The sequence below is a fragment of the Dermacentor albipictus genome, chromosome 3 (assembly GCF_038994185.2).
Source record: "Dermacentor albipictus isolate Rhodes 1998 colony chromosome 3, USDA_Dalb.pri_finalv2, whole genome shotgun sequence".
Lineage (NCBI taxonomy): Eukaryota > Metazoa > Arthropoda > Arachnida > Ixodida > Ixodidae > Dermacentor > Dermacentor albipictus.
Window position 1 is genome coordinate 188,159,895 of NC_091823.1, and position 21,967 is coordinate 188,181,861.

General features: G+C 44.0%; 1 pseudogene; it reads left to right on the forward strand.

The window, feature by feature from the left end:
* Positions 1 to 12,373: 12,373 nt before the first annotated feature.
* Positions 12,374 to 18,268, forward strand: LOC139057793 (uncharacterized; annotated as a pseudogene).
* The last annotated feature ends 3,699 nt before the right edge of the window (positions 18,269 to 21,967 follow it).

The window sequence follows — 21,967 nt, forward strand, 5'->3', positions numbered from 1 at the left end:
AAAAACTCAGATTCGCCTGCAAGAATAGCACCTCTTTCTGTGTAAAAAAATTTTCAACCAAGACTTTAAAAGCCCCTGCAGACTACGGCGACGGCTATTTCCAGCTAAGTATGTCTTGAGCTCCTTGTTTTTTAGTTCAGTTCCATTGTTCGTGCCAAAAGGGAGGTCCAACCTATACATCTTTACCTACATTTCCTTTACCGAAAGCCATTTGCTGCTTACATAGGCTTGCAACTTCTAATTTTCCTTCCATTGTGGTGACTGCGTGACAGCTTCAATAGCTTTTGTTAGATCATCCTCATTCGCACAGGATGCTACTTGCCTGAGCATTTTCTTCACATTGTCGACATCTTATACTTCATTTTCTTTTTTCGAAATCCACCTGTGCCGAGCCTGTTCTCTGTGAAAATCACACAGGGCTGGCCGAATGTTCGGAAAGGCCGCAGAAAGTGCGCTGATTTCCGCTTGGCTGTAGTCCACCATCCAAAACTTAGGACTCAGAGTTGGGTTTCAGGCCTTAAAGGTGTTTAGCGCCTCTTCGATGCAATCAGCCATTTCAAATTGTACCATGAAGGCACCAGCAATATCATAGGAACTTGCAGTCTTCACTACAATAAGCGGTAGGGCATAATCCGTTGTTTTATATGTGGCGTCAAGACTTAACACATCCTCGCTATACTTGAGCATCAGTTCCCTCATGAACTCAGTCCGAATGCAAAGCAGCAGTGTCTGCTCGCATTCCCGTGCCGCAGTTTCCAAAGCATCACAGTAAGGTCCTGTGTCACATCCTGTGGCTCCTCTTGCCCTTCTGAATGATTTTCCATTGACTTCAAGTGATAGGATCGAAAAAGACATTTGTTCCAGGTGCTTTCTCAATCGTTTGTTCAACATGCATTGCAACATTTTCTTGATCAACTGAACTAAATCTATCCTTGGCCTTCTGGATATGATTTTTTATGTCTGTCTTTGTAGGGTAAAAATCTCTGCATGTGGTCGGGGGGCACTGCTTGTTTGAGAACAGTACATCTCGGACAAAAAACTTCAGACAGCTCTCAACTGTTTTTACAGATGTCACACTTTGTTGTACAAGCTCACAAACTTTTTTTACACTTCTGAATTTATTGGCTGCGCGCAGCCTGTACACCGGGCATCAATGTCATGGTTGCAGTGACATTCCCTGTCGGACATGCTGACATAGAAGCGGTGCTGGCGCAGAACATTTTTGCCACTACCTTCTTGCAATGCCAACCTCAGCCAGGACATCCCTTCTTTCGAAGCTGCCTCGCGCTGCCATTTGGTACATTGTTCTGAGATGTTAATCTAAAGAGAAAAGAAAAGAGCAGATGGTAAACAGAGTAAACAATTAAATTAAGTGGTTCTGAATTTAGTCGGAAGGAAATGATAACCTCTTTCAGTGATAGAGAATAGAGATAAATTTGATATCCGAAAGCAAACGCATGACAGCTTAAATGCATAGGCATTAGAAGCTCATGTCATTATATTGGTGACATTACAGAACAATAATATCAATACAGTAACACTACAATAATTCTAAAAAATTTTTACAGCTTTATCAGCATTTGCCAGGGGGTCCATACATGGCCAAGCCTCCTTTATCCACAAATACGGCAATTCAGTGCTGTAAAGCGCACTTTTTTTAATGCTTCTTGACCGACAGTTTCACCTGTGGCATCAAATGCTAACATCTTGCATCAAGAATTGCAGTATGAATAAGTGAAAAGATCCAAACAAAGGGCAAAAATTAATAATGACAACTAACAAGAAAAATCTTGTACATTTATGCAACAGTAAAATGTATTACAATATGGAGACTGTCCATGTTTGTCAAAAAGCATTTCAAGATGTCTGTACAACACTCTTCGTTTTTTGGGCCTTGTAACATGCGCTAGCAATTGTACTGTGAAATCAAACTCATGCGCTGACCCAGCGTTCCAAAAGAAGTGTATAGAGGGATATATCACATCTCAACGAGCATACTTGGATTATAATTAAGGTTATTGCCATGACATATAAATAAATTAATAAAACAAGTAGTTACGTTCACAAGCTGAATAACATTTCATTCAGTGATTGTAAAAACAGTCAGAAATAAAGCTGTAAAACTTGCAGGTTGAATAATTGTCCATAATCTCAAAAAATTGATTATTAAAACAAGGGTTCAGAGGCGGAGGCGTGTACATAAAATTTAAAATTGCTCATACTCGTAGACATTACCCCGTCAGTTCAGCCACTTTCAACCAGACACATTTCTGCACTCGAAGAGGAGCAAAGAATGTCATTCAGTACTGATTGCACAATCCACATGCTTTGACAAAAACATATCTTTCATAGCCCATATTTCAAACCACAAGTTTCTTTCACAAAATTAGTGCCAACTAGTTTTGCTTAGTGGATGCCTCCAATTTTAATACTCCAAATAGTCCTAAAATAATTAATTAACGTCTATGTATGGAGGGAGTAAGAGCTTTTTATTGGAAAAGAAAAATGAGAATTCAGGCATCATTTGAAATTCGCTGCATGTCAGTTCATTACTTATTTGTCAGCAAAAATCAACATTTTATTCATGACCGCTAAGCTGATGAAGTGAATGTCTAAGCTGAAATGGTATAACTTCATGTCCTTTAATTTAAAAATAAACATGCAGCTAAAAAGGCTGTTTACGTTATCATTAATGTTGATCTTTCTGGGCTTCCGGCGAGTAAATCAATCTTAAAGTAAAAAAAGTTATATATAGGCTATATATGTATTTGCTCACCCTGAATTCCGGGAACAACTCCACTTGTTTTACATGCATCATTGCAGTGCAACCCTCCTTCTTCATTCCTTGTAACTTCACCTTTTTTCGTTGGAAGGTAGCTGCTGACCAATCTGCGTCTTTCTCTTATTGAATGAAGTGAGATATCGAACATCAGTACGCTATAAATAATGATAGTTGCATTTGGATGAGTGCATGCAGTTAGTGCATTCATTATGAGTGCAGTATTAGTTCTTTGCGCATGCTTGTCCTTTATGCAACAATAAGTTTCATGGTCGCTTTGGCTCCTGCCAGTTGTTAATATTATAATTTAGCTTCGGAGCAGCCCTCCGCATTTTCCCTTGGGCGCAGTGTTTGGGTTGGCGTCTGGCACAACGTGCAGAGAGGAATTTTATGCGACCATCTTCGTCGAAATGAGGCGTGACTTCACCTGCGATGGTTGGCGTCTCGCACCACGTGCAGAAAGAGCTTTCTCTCACCCGACCTTCTTCCACCAGGCCTCGTCGAAATGAAGCGTGACTTCCTAATTCGCCATGACCGTTTCCAGTGTCTGCCGGTCTGGCGGGAGCCCCACAGTGAACTTCCATGAACCCGCAACGAGCAGAAGACAGGGACAGGCGTCTACGATTCCCGGAGGCGGGACAACCTCCTCATTGCATCAGACTCGGTATATCCAGAGAAGCAAAGGCCCTCTTTCTGCGCCGGTCACGTGACGTCGACGGAAGCAATATCCCACCCACGATTGTAGAGAGCCTATTTAAGGGGCTCCGAAATGTACTTTTGATCGCTTCATGCTCTTATCATTTTCTTTCATCTACCTTTGAGTAAACCGTGCAAGTTTCGCACTAGAAATCGTCTCACCCTTGCTTGGTCGCCATGGTCTACCGGATGCCTGCAGCCCGCCAACAATGCCACGCTACCCAATAAGTAACGTCGGTCAAGCTTCGATAGGCAGGCGCCGCTACTACTCGGCCGCAGTATAATATGCTACCCGGGAGTACGCAACAACAGGCACGACATCATTTGGCTCACATTTAAATTAGCATTATAGATCAGCCCTCCCTCCCTAACTCCTGCCCTCTTCACCCCCCCCCCTCCTGAATTCAGTGGATTTTACAACAAATTTTATAGTGTATGGTGATAGAAATGCTAATAGGGCTGGGTGCTTAAACACTTTAATCTGATTAATACCTAACGTTTGAATAAGCAACAATCTTTTAAGTATCGGTTTACTGATTTACAAGCATATAGTACCTAAAAAGGAAGAAAACTGCATTTGAAGGAGACAGGTCATTTTTAATGATGTTCACTTTCACATTATTTGATGCTCCCTGTGCTACTCATTTATGGATTTGCCTGACCTCTGCTGTGTTAATATTGCAGTATGCTATTGGTAACAAATAAACCCTGCAACCAACAAGCTGGTTCCAATGTGTCTTACAACATACGGCGGAGTTCATGTTCACTCCTGCTTTTTAAGCACTTCATAAGGCACCAAAAGAATGACGTGTGGAACGTTAGCAGGGAAGAAGTTTGGGCGTGTTGGTGGGATACATTCAGACTGGGATACATAGCGCAAAAAATGACACAGGGACAAGCAGAACACAGGACGAGCTCGTCCTGTGTTCTGCTTGTCCCTGTGTCATTTTTTGCGCTATGTATCCCAGTGTGGAACGTGTTTTGCAATATCTTCACCAATTTTCTTCAGGTTAATGTCACCTGTATGACGTGACACCCAGTCACCTTCGTATTTCTCCGTGCTACTAATAGCAGGCTTGCAAATTTCGCTTATTATATTTTTCCGTGAATTCTGCCATGACACACAGCACTGGAAGTGCCTACTAGAGTACGGCTTACTTCAATCTAATCTCCCACAAGTGCGTGTCACATTTTCAGATGGTATTTTTGACTAATATCAAGCTTAAGACCTCTGTGTGTAGGTCCCACATATGGCAGGTATGGCACATCCAGATGAAAACATCATTCGGACATCCATAGGATTAAAGTTTTGGAATTGTGTTTAGATCCGAGAAGTTCAAGCGTGTGGATGTCTGAAGGATGTCTTAAATAGAACATCCCGAAATTATTGTCCTCATGTTATCTACTGGACGTCCTGACCGGGACTTGGACGTTCGTATCTAATCGGGATGTCCAGAACATATTTTGTTATAGCGCAAGCTTGACAAGGACAATAGAAGGCACATCTGACACACACAGCGCTGTGTGTGTCAGATGTGCCTTCTATTGTCCTTGTCAAGCTCGCGCTATAACAAAATAAGATATGCCGTACCAACAAGCCCCTATTGCTATCCTCATCGGAGTCCAGAGCATATTCGTGGTCCAATGGGCACTGAAGAAACCACTGCGGTGCGAGAAGTTTAATTCAGCTTGAGAAGCTAACTCTGTCGGTGAGGATGGCGCAATGAAATCCTGCCTTGGCAAGTAGGGAATTTTCCCGATGTGGCCGCCGTGTCTCAGGATTTTGAATCTTTGGCTCAACGGCACGGACGGATGGGAGCGAAATGGCGTGCGGTACAATGCGGGAAGAAGACAAAGCAGAATAGAGGCGTGGAAAACCTGCAAATGCGAAATGATTCAGGAATCTGCGGAAGCAGAGCCGAGGGGACGAAAACTTGCAAGGACGAAGTGCCAGTCACGTTTAGAAAACTCCACCCGTGTCCATTGAAGGAACCACTGCAGGCGCAAATAACTCCATCCGTGAAGTTCGCGCACTGAAATCAGGGCTTGATTATTAGGGAATACTGCAGATGTGCCCGCTGTGTAACAGGCTGTTCAATGCTTGCTTTAGCAGCACAGACAGATTGGAGGAAAGTGGTGTGCATTATGATGCGAAAAGGAGACAAAGTAGAACAGAAGGCAGGAAAACCTGCAAGCTCGAAGCGTCAGACATGTTGACGAAACTGCGCTCATGCCCACTGGAGAAACCATCGCAGTGCCAGCAGTTCAAATCGGCTGCAGAAACTAATAACTCTGTTAGCCTAGTTACCGCAATGAAATTAGGGCTTGGCAAGTAGCGCATTTTCCTAATTTGCCCACTGCGTCGCAGGCTGTTGAATCTTTGGCTCAGGAGCAGGGATGGATAGGAGTGAACTGGCATATGTGCTGTAAGATGCAGGAAGCAGACCGCACAAAAGAGGCAAGGGAAACGTGCAAGTGCCAAGCGTCAGACATGTTGACTAAACTGCACCCATACCCAATGAAAGAACCACTGCAATGCCAGCAGTTGAGCTCGGATACAGAAGCGAATAACTCTGTCGTTGAAATCGGCTCAATAAAATCAGAGCTTGGTAAGTTGGGAATGTTCTAGATGTGGCTGCTTTGAAGCAGACCATAGTTTAGTGTCTTCTTTCTTTTTTCGCCTCAGTGCTCCATTCAGTTGATAGTCGGTGTTCGTGTTGTTCCGTTCTCTACTCTTGTGTCCTGTCTGCACGCCTCACCTCATTTTTACATAATCAATCCTTACCAACTACCTCAGCCTTCTGTAATTCTAAGCTTCATTTCTAGTACTCTGAGCCATTTTCCATGTTCCCCTACTTATGTGTACAATCCAGCTTTTTAGCTTCCTTAATTGCGATATGTATGTTCCGCGCTAGAACCCTGTCGTGGTTTAGTCGTAATCGTGTCGTCCCATAGAAAGTTCAAATAATGTGCGGCTTCCTTCAACCATCAACTGGGTATACAAGGAGGATTGGAGCTATTCTTTCTGCTTAATCATGGCGCCAAGTTAGGCTGTATCATCATCAGCCTGGTTACGCCCACTGCAGGGCAAAGGCCTCTCCCATGCTTCTCCAACAACCCCGGTCATATACTAATTGAGGCCATGTTGTCCCTGCAAATTTCTTAATCTCATCCGCCCACGTAACTTTCCGCCGCCCCCTGCTACGCTTCCCTTCCCTTGGCACCCAGTCCGTAACCCTTAAAGACCATCGGTCATTAGGGTTAACGGGAGTGCCATCAGGAGTGCCTACAGGTCCGTTGCGCGGCCCTGGGAAACGGACGCCATTAGAGCCACCTCTACGCCGATTGGAATAGGTTCGCCGTGCAACACGCGGAATTCCTGTGGAGGATGAAACTTCCGGAGCTTCAACAAAGTAAGAAGTTCTAATAATTCACCGTCAAATAACGTAGTGGTTCTTGGAGACGCCATCGTAAGTGTACCCATATAAAACCCTTGCTTCAGGTCCTAAGCACTGTTTTAAGCCTAACATAAAACCCGTTGACGTTTTAAGCATAGCGCGCTGCATTACCAGGTTCGTCCCCGAAGAAGAACGCTCGCGTTGTATTTCAGATTGGATTGCTAGCATTAAACAATCAAATTTTCATTTTAAGACGTCTGACCCTGTCCGACTGTTAGACCTTGTGGAGCATAAGCTTAGACCAGTAATATCTGACAAGGAAGGTTAGTTCGTAATTATGCCAGATGACATGTCTTCAGAAAAAGCGATTTCAGCCATAGAAATATATATACAGCCAATGAAACGTAAGCCTTCGGCAGTTAAGCAACGTGCGGTTGACTTACTGTAAGACGTAATCTTGATAGGGTTGCCTCTAATGTGAAGAAAGCAAAATCGCTCAACTTAGAACTGTTTTTCTCGGCGAAGACCCATAAGCAAGAAATTCCTTTTCGTGTTATAGTGTCAGAGAAAGCGACGGTGGCAGGTCTGTGTCGCTAGTTACCTACAGAACTGCTTAGCTTCACTACTTTTTTCAGACCCCTTTTGCTAGCGTAATTCTCAGGCACTAGTTCAGTATTTAAAAGAGGAAAATCCTGGTGATTGTACAGCTTCTAGTATGGATATCGAAGACCTGTATTATTCCTTGCCGCATGACGGGTTGTTAAATTCGGTAAATGAGTGCATTAAAGAACAAGTGCAAGAGTCGGCTTTTACTGACAGATGCGGTATTTCCACGGGAGCTTTTCTCGAAATTCTTTCAATGTGATTGAAGTCGTCGCCGATTGGGTGGAGAGATGGCGTTTTTCTGCAGAAATCAGGCGTTTGTATTGGCGCATAGGTTGCCCCTATTCTTAGCGATATTTACCTGAGTAAGGTTGACAGCTGCTTAGAGAAAGCCTTATCAAGATATTTCGTTACGTTGATGCTTACCTTATTTTCTGCAATAGGAAAGAATTCGATTGCGCTGCTACCTCAGTGAGTGAGCAATTTAAACTTTATGGATGAGGATTAAAGTTTACCAAGGAATTTCCTCAGCGACGTGTAATTCAGTTTCTTGACATTTCCTTGGTGTTCAAACAAAATCACGTTTGTTGGCAGTACTCCCCAATATCTTCGAAGCCGTTGCTAAACTTTCAATCCAAGCATTTCAAAGTAGTAAAAAACGAATTGCCATGTCGTGCCTTAAGTCTTCTCTCACCAGATCCGGCATGCACAAAATGAGCGCCAGTTTTAATGCGCAGGTCCGGCTCCTATTAGAAGCAGGTTATCCTAGTGTAGCAGTGGCCACTGTGGCTGAGCGCCTAAAGAAGCTGGTTTCGAGGGGGACGGACGTGATTACAGAAAGCAGTGATAGAAAAAAAAAGAGTAGTGGCTGCTCCGTACATTCATTCGGTGTCGCACAGGCTTAAAAAAAGTTGCAAGTAGATATGATGTTAATGATGCTTTCACTGCTCCCAATAAGCTAGGTAAGATATGCGCTGCCATGCAGAGGAAAAAAGGAGCAGGTAAAAGTAAAAAAAAATGGCTGTGGCTTAGCTAAGGTTAAGCCCAGGATGCGAAGCATACTAGCCAGCTCGTGTCGCAGAAAAGCCGGTGTCGTCGGCGTCGGCTGAGGCGTGCGGCGCTTGCTCAGGCGCACATTTCGTTGTCGCGCCGAACGCTGCGTTGCTCGACGCTCACCGCGTCCGATGCGGGGCGCGTAGTCGCTGCGCCGTAGCAAAGCCACCTAGAAACAGTCTCTGTAGCACGCCGCAACCTTCGCTTCGCATTCCAACGAGTAGCTCTGTCTCCAGGAGGCATCTCACCTCGTGAGTGTCTAGCAGAGGCAAGCGCAGCTGCTTATATACCGCCGCGACGCCGCGAGCGACGGCGCGAGTTGGAGCCCCGTTTCTCCTCTGTCGTGACGTCACGGTGTCACGTGGTCAGCCTTGAAGGCGACGCCGCGAGCGACGGCGCGAGTTGGAGCCCCGTTTCTCCTCTGTCGTGACGTCACGGTGTCACGTGGTATTGAAGGCGACACCGCCGCGCCTGAGGATCTGGGTTGAGCTCTAGTAATATGCTTCACCTAAAAAGAATAGATATTTGTCCAGTGAAGCACAATAAGAACAACAGGTTTACTGACTGTCGTATGGGTGTGGTTTAGAAAATTCCCCTTAGCTGTTTCCAGTTGTACGTAGAGCAAATGGGGCGGCGTATCAATCAGAGGCTAATGGAACATAAAAGGTCGTAAACCGGTAAATCTCCTTCTCATCTTTCCCTGCATTGCCAAGATAGTAACTGCACGCCAGAGTTAGATGAATGCGCGATATTGTGTAGGCATAAGAATGAAGATAGGCGTCTTATGGTAGAGGCATGGCATATCTATAACGATGGAAGTGCGTGCGTGAGTCAGCCTTCGATCACTTTACATAAGGAAGAGATTAAGTGCCTTAGCTGTTATCTCTCACGTAGACCGACACATGTACCCGACTGACACGTGGTGATACCATTCCTGAGCTTGCGCAGATGAGTTTTCTGTCTTCATTCTTTTTTTCGCCTCAGTGCTCCCTTCAGTTGATAGTCAGCGTTCGTGTTCTCCACTTCTCTGGTCTTGTGTCCTGTCTGCACGCCTCACCTCTTTTTGACATAACGAATCCTTACGAACTAACTCATCTTTCTGTCGTTCTAAGCTTCCTTTGCTCATCTATGCTCGCCCAGAACGACCAACCACTTGCTTCCAAAAAGCTGCCCTCGCAATACACATAGCATCGGATGGTTCCAGCGACTCCACTTGCATAGGCTGGAGCCGCGAGACACTCGGGGTGCATTGTGATCGGGAACACGTGGAGCCCGCGGTCACTGTTGAACGGGTTGTGCACCCGCGTCGACATATGCGATGGGGCAGCTCCAACTCGCTCCAACTCGTGCGTCAGATGGCTTGCTGGGGCGCTCCCACCTCCTGAAAAGACAGCACGACTTTGCATTATGCCCGGACCGCTTCGGCATTAGGCGCACACGGCTAGCGTCCTGCCAAGCGTTAAAATTCTTTAATAATTACTTTTGCGATATTTGCGTGAATGGCAGTGGACTCCTCGCCGTCTACGGGCAGTAGCTAATTTGGCGACGGCCGGTTTGGACTCGAGATCACGTTTATGTAAACGCGCGCTCGGTACACGTCGTCAAGCCACGGCCACGCGAGAACGCTATCAAAGTGCATGCTTGCGATCGAAAGCGCGACATACACAACATCAGAAATAAACAGTCTCGAAGCAAGGTGCGAACAATCGCATGCCATATTTCCCCGAAGGAACTTATCCTGGCACGGCGACGGAGCTGACGCGGCTAAGGCGCATTAGGCATACATCAAGGAGCCTCCCTATCAGCAAAATGTAGCTTTACTCAAGCAAAAATTGTTAGTAGCGAAAATAGAACAGAGAGAACATGAGATCGCCTCTCGTAAACACTTCCTTCATGTCGCCAGCCTTCCCTTTCCTCCACTTCTCTTTTAATTTATCCCAGCATTTGCGCAGTTGGAGTTCGGTGCGAAATGGAACATTGGGCAGGCAGATGAATTCCTCGGTGATCTGTTTCCACGTCTTCTTTTTTTGGCTGTTTGTTTTCCACGAGGTCCTCGTACTTGCTTACCAGATCAATCAACAAGCTTCGTTCCTCTTCGCAAAAATTAATTATTCTTTCCTCTCCATTACAGTTTTTGTTGTTAAGAAATTAATATTAAAAAAATACCCCACACAAGAAAGAAAGACATGAAAAGAAAAAGTCCAAACAATAAAAAGCACGGACCGACTTCGCAAAGTAAACACACTCAATAAAAGGGACGACATGCAAAGTAGCAAGTATGTTTCAGCATGTTGTGACGGCACGCCGGCAACGCTGCATAGTGGCCAGCCGAAAATAAAGTTGAATCAACAACGGACAAACTTTCTGTCTAAAGTTGGCGGTGCTTGCTTGTAGGAGTGGTGGTGCATAGAAGTATTAGTATTTTATTGTATTAGATTTTACGTATATGCACATAAGATTAAAGCGTAAGAATGTGCATAGCTTCGCTCCCATGTCACACACTTATTCAGATAAGGGCGCCTTTCGGAAGGCGGCCTTAAAATGTCCTAAGGTGGGTTTTTGAAGGGCGCCTGAACATTTCCTCATACTTCAACTTAATTTCTCTTAACGAAAAGCCGCCTTTAGGAGTAAGGAAAGGAGCGTCTGTGAAAACGGCGGTTAGTAGCAGAGAAAGACCGGAGTGATCTGTTGTGCTGTAGGTTCTGGGAAGGAGACAAAGGAGTAAGCAAGCGAGAAACACCTGCAAGGTCTAAACGTCAGGCATGTTGACAAAACTTCATGCATGGCCACTGAAGGAACCGCTGCAGTGCGAGAAGATAAATCGGCTAGCTCTAGGAGCTAATCACCTTGTAATTGAAGTTGGCACAGTGAAGTCCGGACAAGTAGGGCCCTTTCCCGATGTGCTCGCTGTGTCGTAGGCTGCGGAATCTTTGGTTCAGCAGCACGGACGGATAGGAGCGAACCGGTATGCGGTACCGTGCGAGAAAGAAACAAAACACAACAGAGGTGAGCGAAACCTCCAAGTACGCCGCGTCTGACATGCTGACAGAACTGCACCCATGCCCAATGAAAGAACCACCGTAGTGCCACAATTTAACGCTGTGAACTGGGCGCATTGAAATCATGGCTTGGCAAGATGGGAATATTCCAGATGTGCTAACTGTGTAGCTGGCCGTTCAATACTTGGCTTAGCGGCAGAGACAGATTTGATGCAGGTGGTGTGCGGTATTATGCGGGAACCATGCAAAGCAGAACCAAGGGTAGGAAAACCTGCAAGCAAGAAGCGTAAGGCTACATTCACACTTCGGAAGCGGCAAGTGGGCGGAAATGCCAAAGCGGGCAGAAAATCTTTTCCGCGCATGTCCAATATGATCACATTTGTTTCGCCACTGCAGCGTAAACCACTGCTGCTTTCGTCCACATCCATCTAGTCTACGTAGGTTTGTCCACATGGTAGCGCCGTTCATCATACCATTTCATGGGGTATGTTTATTGACTGGCCCATCAGTTATTACAAGCTATCATTTCGCGCAACTGCTTGTGTCGTCTGTAACCTTAGTTAGTTTAGTCAGCAATTGACGAGAAACAGCAAATAATTATGATACTTCTGGCCAGTTGCTTTCGGGCAATGGAAAATGAAGGGCGGAAATAGCGGCCGCCTCGGAAGCGGCTATGGTGGGTTCGCCCAGCTTTGGAGAAGCGAGAGAAGTTGAGCCACGCCAACGCATTGTTGCCCCACCTCAGGTCACGCGACATTGAATACTACCGCGAGTAAGTATTGTTGACAGTTCGTTGTTCCGTCTTCTTGAGTGCTCACACTTTCTTTTTTGCTGGCTATTTAAGGATGCTGCCGCGAAGTTTCGACACACTCTTGGAATTGGTGGGGCCTAGGATAACAAAAGCGAATACCAGGTTCTGCAAGGCCATTCCGCCAGACCACCACCTAGCTTTGGCTATGAGGTAAACACAATGTCATGTCGGTGTTTTGATTGCATGGTGGTTACAAATTTATGCACCTGTGTTTTGTTTTCGCGCATACGAAAGAAGAGTTATGGGTTCACTAAAAGTTAGGCGTGTGTTCTTTTTCTTCCGTTACATTTTTGGCAGCTGGCGAGATAATAACGACCTCGTCATTTAATTTCTTGGCGGGACGGTCGACCACCTGCATTATACTCGCCGATGTCTTCCAAGCCATCTGGAAGGTCGTTGGCTCTGTTCATGTAAAATGTGCGTCTTCTGCAGCTGAGTGGCTCAAGGTAAGTAGCATCTCCAAACAATTTGACTTTGCAAATATTCGAACATTGTGTTTTTATATATTCGCTTCTAAAGAAACAGTATTATCCGGTTTTACAAGTGTCGTGATCGGCGCTTTTTATTCTCCTTTGCCACAGTACAGTTCTGTCATGCAGCGAAGCATAGGTTGTGCAGTGAAGCACATTAAGAATGGGCCGGAGTATTGTAACGGAGCCTGGTATTCGTTTGTTTTCCTGCGAAGCATGCGCCGTCAACGGTCACACTGCAAACACGGAGACGTCTAATAAGTGCAGCCGAGATGTCTAACAACAAAAGCACTGTGCCGCACTATCACGTGTTTACACTTGCTCTTGTCATTTCAAGCCTCCATTTTTAATTTGTACACTGCTTTACTCTTGCGTTCTTTTTATAAGCTTCTTGCATGCACAGACGCAGATTAATAATGTCTTGCTACAATTAGCCTCCTTATACGTTGGACATTTCTTGAACAAGTTCTAGAACGCCAAATTTGTATCTCATTCTTCCACAGAAGTAGTAAGCAGCAGTTTCCCACTTGGTAACCCCCAAATTCTCATTGGTAAATAAAAAAGTTTATTAATTCATTCGAGTTTGCCGCGACTTCGCACAACAGACGAAAATATTCGTCCTAAATCACTATTTGCTTCGAACTAAAGATCCAGTGTTCGCGCATTCGCACCAAACGGCTTGAAATGCCATATGATAACGTGTATTTTTTGTATTGCAAAATACTGAAGAAAACAGCCAAATCGTTGTAATGATACGCTTGCCATGGACAGTGCTCCCTAATTGATTATTTAGAAAATTAAGGTTGAAGGCAAAATCACAATGAAATTGCATATAATATTTGCGCAAGCTATGAATTTAGTTGCTAAAGGTGTCGTGCAAATTAAGACACATACCCAGGGGGCAGACAAAACAAGTCGGCAGACAAGACGGGTGCTCATCTTGTCTGCCCTTCTCAGTGTGCACATGTACGATTGTTCCCCTCTTCACCGGTTTGTTTCTCCTGTTCCCAACAAAGGTTTCTATCGTGCGCTCGGGAACGTGAGTGTAGTAGAGAAGACGCTACTATTTTGTATGAATCACGAAGCTGAATTCACACTTCAAACATCAGCTCAGAAGGTGGAATTTTCCCAAATGAAATAACTAAGTACACATAGATCCCCTCAGTCCCCAGCAGCTGCGAAGCAACTGACCACGGCGGCGGTCAGACCTGCGACGCAGCAGATGGTGCTAAGAATCACTGGCTCCGGACAGGCCACCATTGGAATATGAGCCTGGCAACGTTTAACGCTAGAACGTTATCTAGTGAAGCGAGTCTAGCAGTGCTATTGGAGAAATTAGAGGGCAGTAAATGGGATATAATAGGGCTCAGCGAAGTTAGGAGGCCAAAAGAAGCATATACAGTGCTAAAAAGCGGGCACGTCCTGTGCTACCGGGGCTTAGCGGAGAGAAGAGAACTAGGGGTCGGATTCCTGATTAATAAGAATATAGCTGGTAACATACAGGAATTCTATAGCATTAACGAGAGGCTGGCAGGTCTTGTTGTGGAACTTAATAAGAGGTACAAAATGAAGATTGTAGAGGTCTACGCCCCTATGATGTCATGATGACCAGGAAGTCGAAAGCTTCTATGAAGACTTGGAATCGGCAATGGGTAGAGTGAAAACTAAATACACTATACTAACGGGCGACTTTAATGCCAAGGTAGGCAAGAAGCAGGCTGGAGACAAGGCAGTGGGGAATATGGCATAGGCACTAGGAATAGCAGGGGAGAGTTATTAGTAGAGTTTGTGGAGCAGAATAATATGAGGATAATGAATACCTTTTCCGCAAGTGGGATAGCCGAAAGTGGACGTGGAGGAGCCCGAACGGCGAGACTAGAAATGAAATAGACTTCATACTCTGCGCTAACCCTGGCATCATACAAGATGTGGACGTGCTCGGCAAGGAGCGCTGCAGTGACCACAGGATGGTAAGAACTCGAATTAGCCTAGACCTGAGGAGGGAACGGAAGAAACTGGTACATAAGAAGCCGATTAATGGGTTAGCGGTAGGAGGGAAAATGGAGGAATTCCAGATCAAGCTGCAGAACAGGTATTCGGCCTTAACTCAGGAAGAGGACCTTAGTGTTGAAGCAATGAATGACAACCTTGTTGGCATCATTAAGGAGTGTGCAATGGAAGTCGGTGGTAACTCCGTTAGGCAGGATACCAGCAAACTATCGCAGGAGACGAAAGATCTGATCAAGAAACGCCAATGTATGAAAGCCTCTAACCCTACAGCCAGAATAGAACTGGCAGAACTTTCGAAGTTAATCAACAAGCGTAAGACAGCTGGCATAAGGAAGTATAATATGGATAGAATTGAGCATGCTCTCAGGAACGGAGGAAGCCTAAAAACAGTGACGAAGAAACTAGGAATTGGCAAAAATCAGATGTATGCGCTAAGTGACAAAGCTGGCAATATCATTACCAATATGGATGGGATAGTTCAAGTGGCTGAGGAGTCCTATAGAGATTTATACAGTACCAGTGGCACCCACGACAATGGTAGAGAGAATAGTCTAGAGGAATTTTAAATCCCACAAGTAATGCCGGAAGAAGTAAAGAAAGCCTTGGGAGATATGCAAAGGGGGAAGGCAGCTGGGGAGGATCAGGTAACAGCAGATTTGTTCAAGGATGGTGGACAGATTGTTCTCGAGAAACTGGCCACCCTGTATACGCAATGCTTCATGACATCGAGCGTACCGGAACCTTGGTAGAACGCTAACATAATCCTAATCCATAAGAAAGGGGATGCTAAAGACTTGAAAAATTATAGGCCGATCAGCTTACTGTCCGTTGCGTACAAACTATTTACTAAGGTAATCGCAAATAGAATCAGGAGCACCTTAGACTTCTGTCAAGCAAAGGACCAGGCAGGATTCCGTAAAGGCTACTCAACAATAGATCATATTCACACTATCAATCAGGTGATAGGGAAATGTGCGGAATATAACCAACCCTTATATATAGCGTTCATCGATTACGAGAAAGCGTTTGATTCTGTCGAAACCTCAGCAGTCATGGAGGCATTACGGAATCAGGGTGTAGACGAGCCGTATGTAAAAATACTGAAAGATATCTATAGCGGCTCCACAGCCACCGTAGTCCTCCATAAAGCAAGCAACAAAATCCCAATAAAGAAAGGCGTCAGGCAGGGAGATACTATTTGTCCAATGCTATTCACAGCGTGTTTACAGGAGGTATTCAGAGACCTGGATTGGGAAGAATTGGGGATAAAAGTTAATGTAGAATACCTTAGTAGCTTGCGATTCACTGATGATATTGCCTTGCTTACTAACTCAGGGGACCAATTGCAATGCATGCTCACTGACCTGGAGAGGCAAAGCGAAGAGTTGGTCTAAAAATTAATCTGCAGAAAACTAAAGTAATATTTAATAGCCTCGGAAGAGAACAGCAATTTACAATAGGCAGCGAGGCACTGGAAGTCGTAAGGGAATACATCTACTTGGGGCAGGTAGTGACGGCGGATCCGGATCATGAGACGGAAATAATGAGAAGAATAAGAATGGGCTGGGGTGCGTTTGGCAGGCATTCTCAGATCATGAACAGCAGGTTGCCATTATTCCTCAAGAGAAAAGTATATAATAGCTGTGTCTTACCAGTACTCACCTACGGGGCAGAAACCTGGAGGCTTACGAAAAGGGTTCAACTCAAATTGAGGACGACGCAACGAGGTATGGAAAGAAGATTGATAGGTGTAACGTTAAGGGATAAGAAAAGAGCAGATTGCGTGAGGGAACAAACGCGAGTTAATGACATCTTAGTTGAAATCAAGAAAAAGAAATGGGCATGGGCAGGACACGTAATGAGGAGGGAAGATAACCGATGGTCATTAAGGGCTACGGACTGGATCCCAAGGGAAGGGAAGCGTAGCAGGGGGCGGCAGAAAGTTAGGTGGGCGGATGAGATTAAGAAGTTTGCAGGGACGGCATGGCAACAATTAGTACATGACCGGGGTTGTTGGAGAAGTATGGGAGAGGCCTTTGCCCTGCAGTGGGCGTAACCAGGCTGACGATGATGATGATGAGATTAAAATTGTGCTTCTTGGTAAACACATAGGTATGTACTCTCCTAATTTTGATCCTTACCTAATCAAATTCAAACTGGATTACAGCAGATTAGACTACTGCAGTTGTATAACTGGGTAATTTGGAACAGCACTGAAAGCTTTTGTCGCTGCAGTAAGCAAAACTTCAACAGACAATTTCCTATAGAGACACAGACATTGAGTATTAACGCATTGCAACTCAAAGATGTTGCATGTGCTCAGCAATGTAAGTTTGAAGAGCTTCACATATTGTTACTCAGTACGGATTTTAGATTCTTTACATGCAGGCAGAATCTGAGAAGGAATAGGCGAAGCACTATATACTGTATGCTGGGGTTTTATGTGCCAAAACCATGTTCTCATTATGGGGCACGCTGTAGTAGACTACAGCTTAACCTGGACATAACCTCGATAGTTCAATCACAGACCGTGAATTGGAACACTCTATATGGGCTGTGTGTTCTGCATTGTCAGTATCGCGTAGGTAAAAGCAAAACTATAAAGCCATATTTACCTCAGATTGCATTGCATGAAGCTTTGCACAAACGGTTGAGATTTTGCAATTTTATAATGTGTACTTCACTCAGTAATGTATCGTTATGCTTTTTCATTAGGTTGCAAACGAGTTTGAATAAAAGTGGAACCTGCTTCATTGTATTGGAGCCATTGATGAAAAACACGTGGTCATTGAATGCCTCGCCAAATCAGGAACCTAAAACAGGAACTACAAAAGTAGTTTCCGCAAGTCATTGCTTGCGATAAGTGATGCAAGTTACAGGTTCGGATAATTTGAATCGTTCAGCCATTAGTTTAAGTAAGGAAGGGCAGTAGGAAAGTTAGAGCATAAATAGCCAAGCATGTGGTTACCATTGTTAATATTGTATTTTGTATATAGCAACCAAGTTAGAATAGCCATGATGTGAACTCCTATTTACTAAGTTACTCGGTGTTTACTAAGAAATAAAAGATTCCAAGTGAATGGTAAGATAATGAGGAGGGGGCTATTAGTGCTTCTGGATATAGACGACTTAGGACTTAAATCTAATGTTTATATCCATTAACCATTTCATGCATCACTTACATATAACACAAAAGTCAGATTACAATACGTCAATCTCGTGATGATTAACTCTTCCTTGAAAAAAAAATGCAGTCGCATGCAAAGAGAGGAATGTCACAAAGGTATAATTGATGGGAGGTTTGACCCATATTTACATTTGAACATATTTAAATATACCCTATAACAACACTTGAAATGTTTGGGTGCTTCCTTAGGATTCTGTATGTCGAAATTGGTCGCTTCGGCACCGAGTCCGATGGTGGTGTGTTTGCAAGCAGCAAGTTCTAGCATATTTTGGCAAATGGAATTGCTATTCCTGAAGACTCAAAGGAATAGCAGCACTGGCAAGATGCCATATTTTTTGTTGGAGATGAGGCTTTCCCTCTTAAGCCCTTTATGATGAGACCTTATTCTCGCAAACGTAAGCCACAACAGTCTTTTTTGTGCCAATTGTGCTGTTTGTTCTTGTAGTGGCACATTGCTCATTTTTGTTTACATCAAGTTTATCTTGTACATTGTTAAAGCCCTTCAACCGCTGTTTGCCGACGCATCTGATGCAAATCAGCCATTCGAAGAGAAACGTCAGAGAAAGGTATCTAACTACCGACTCAGCCGAGCTAGAAGAGCGGTTGTGAATGCTTTTGGCACTACAGCAGAGATGGCGAATTCTTCGACGGCCATTTATAGCGCAGACAATAATGTCAACAGAATTGCGTGTCTTTGCGTAGCGCAACCCAGAGCTGCGCCCGCCTGGAAGTGCAAGTGACCAAAGGCAGTCGGCGAGCTGAGGAAGGCAGCAGGGATGCTTTGTCTGCATTGCGCTCTACAGGCTTTAACTCAGCCAGGTATATCTAGTTTAGCAAACGTTCTCGTACATCTGGGTTGCAGACCGTTGTCTACTTTATGGATTCGTGCATAAGCATACCTTATAGTGAAAAATAATATGCGAGCGGAATAGCCTGTTCGCTTAAAAAGCATTTCTGGATGCAGGTTCAATTGTTTTCTAGTAACGGCTGTTTTTATCTGTTATCTACTTCTAGTTCCAGCTGTTTTTATCTGTTATCTACTTCTAGTTTGAACTTGCATTGCTGGAAGACTCTTTCTTTTAGCCAAAGGTATTATGTTCTCTAAGACACATATTGTGAGACAACAAAATAAAGGACTCGCAATAATAATTTATAAACAAATTCGCGTTTTACGTTACAGCATCTTGCATAACGCAATCCGGAAACATATGCATTACTTATGTAGTTTACCCGCCACATTACGTACTTTGTTTTGACCCAGCATTCTAAACATAGTGATTTTCTCTGAATGTTTAAATGGCAGATTAAGCCAAATATTACCTTTCATTGAAATGCTTGACAAAAAACGATGCATATACTGTGTTATAAACATTGTACATTTTCTGCATACACTTGCGTTGTCTAACTGTGCTACTTGCCTATTTATTTTCTGTTTAGGCAAGCCTATGTTGTGAGGGACAAGCTTTGCCAGTACTGCATTTCTGATGATGGCAGGGTCCCCTGGCAAGACAGCATCATCGATACTACCGCATAGAAAGTAAGTCTTTATTTGCAAATAAACATATCCTGTATACATCTGACTGTATTGCGAACAGTATTGTGATTAAAACATAGTGCAGCTTAGAAAAAAGCTTTCAAGGAAAACGTTGATACAAATGATATGCTGTGCAGATCTGTGCACAGCATGACTAGCCCTTATTTCAACGATCCTGGGTGTATAATATATATCAAAAAGATAGAAGTTGGGTACTAAATGTACCGTGCAATTCTGAGCTATGCAAACACTTACTTCACAACTGTAGATGAGCTTAACTATCACTAATCAGACCTGGTACACTTTGCAATACAATAAAACCTTAAAATTGGCAGATTGTACTGTGTGGTTCTGTGGACAACCCATCTAGATCAGAAAACAGCAAACCCTTACTTTTACTGTCATGAACAAGGCCTTAAATATCACTCGTATTTTCCATAAATACGTATCACAGGTGCAAACTTCGCACTGTATAGTTCTGTGCAGTGCAGGATGAGATGAACACGCCAAGCCCTCATCGTTATTTGGACAAGAGCTTGAGTATCACACACAGTATTAGGGGAAAAAGACAGGTACTAACTTTCTGCCTTAAAGAACTTGTTCAAGGCACTTTAGGCGCTGAGATACATGTTATCAGAAAAAAAAAGAATGCGAGTAGAACTGGCAACAGGGCTGCTAGGTAATGATTGAGTATGAGTGTGAAAGGGCAAAACAAGACAATGCCCAGAACTTACATACCTGACATAGTATTCGCAGAAAATAATCTGACAATTACAGTACTCCCTAATGCAAAATGTGAGCACAGCTCTACATATGTTTTCATTTCACGATAGGGTGAGGCAAAGAATTTGAGAGAGACATGTTTGTACGTACAGTCACAGACGACGCAATGCCTTCGCAGACGAAGGGAGCGCTAGCATGATTAGCGACGTCGGAGCCAATTGTGAAAGACGTCGATGACGAACGCGCAAGAAATGGCACGAGAGTGGTTACGCCGAAGGACACCGATGCTCAACGCAGGAACCGGCGCCTAAGAGCGGGGCTCGAAAGGGCGGTACAGCCTTTGTAGGATGCAGGATTACTGCATGAGGCCAAGAAAATAAGCCACAATCTTTTAGTGTGACGTTATGTTCACAGCAGTAATAATTTTGAGTTGTGTAAGATTTCGAATATATCAGAATTTAAATATTACAGATATTTACCACAAATAAATATAACAGAAAAAGCAGTGTATGCAATTATACCATGCACCTATTTTTGCAGAAAAACTTTTTCGCTCCTGCGAGCCCTCACTTCAATTAGTTTTTCTTTAATGACAGCTTAGATGGCGCACATAGTGTCGAACTGGTCATCACGTGGCAGTGACCGTAAATATCCGCCAGCTTCCATCCAAAAATGGTAGGGCTGCGTCTGCCCTTTTTGCCGCCGCTCTCTTTCTACTGTTTTCGGGTGACCAAGGCATACGACAGGACTTGCCGCATTGGAGGGACCACTGCCATCAGGGCTGCAAAGGAAAGGATGTCTCCACTATAGTTGACTATCACTGTACGAATATCTACGTTGCCACTGGGTATTTTTCGATGTCTTTGCCACGTTTCTTCTTCCTGGTGCTGTATAAGGGAAGAAGTTGAACTAGTTTTGGCACTGCATGTGTAGATGGGTAGGGGCACCTAGTCTTACACACGTTTCACTTGTGTCAAGCACTACCTCTGGCTCGATAGCACTTTCTTCATTGTCAGGTTACGTGAAAAAAAAAACTTGCTGATTTTTAGGGGACGTTATACCCGAATTACATTTACCATTCTGTTGCCTTTCTTGCAGGTTGTGGCTCTGTGTGCGGTGCACTCTCTAAAGCTTCTGGCACCATCATTTCTTGAAAGTCCTCTGCGTCTCCTGTAGGTGCCGCACATTCAATGTCATGGCTGTATGCTCCTGTTGCTTCAGCTACGACCATTCTGCATAAATCACAATTAAACCGATTACAGCTGCTGCTCACTGATACCCATGTGCAATTTAACAATATCAATTATCTTGTGTGACATTTAAACAGTCACTAATAGAATACATTTTCAGAACTTGCTAATTACCGTCCCTATTATTAGATCATGATACACACTCCAAGAATCGGAGATGAAAATGTATGCACAAGGTACTGAATATTTTGCTTTGGCAAAGCACGGTGAGGATTTGAAACGTTTTAATGTTCACAGCACATGTAACTTTTAGTTATGCATTGGTATACATAACCCAACGTTTCAATTTGATAGTTCAATATATTACTTTCCAATAGACATATGGATCCTAGCTCTTTGGCCTATGTTGCTCTTATTCCAATTAGGCCCACTAATGGTCAGAATTTAGGATGAACAAGAAGTCATACCTACAAAATACTGCCACATTATATGATGTGTCCTTCTGGTTGACGCT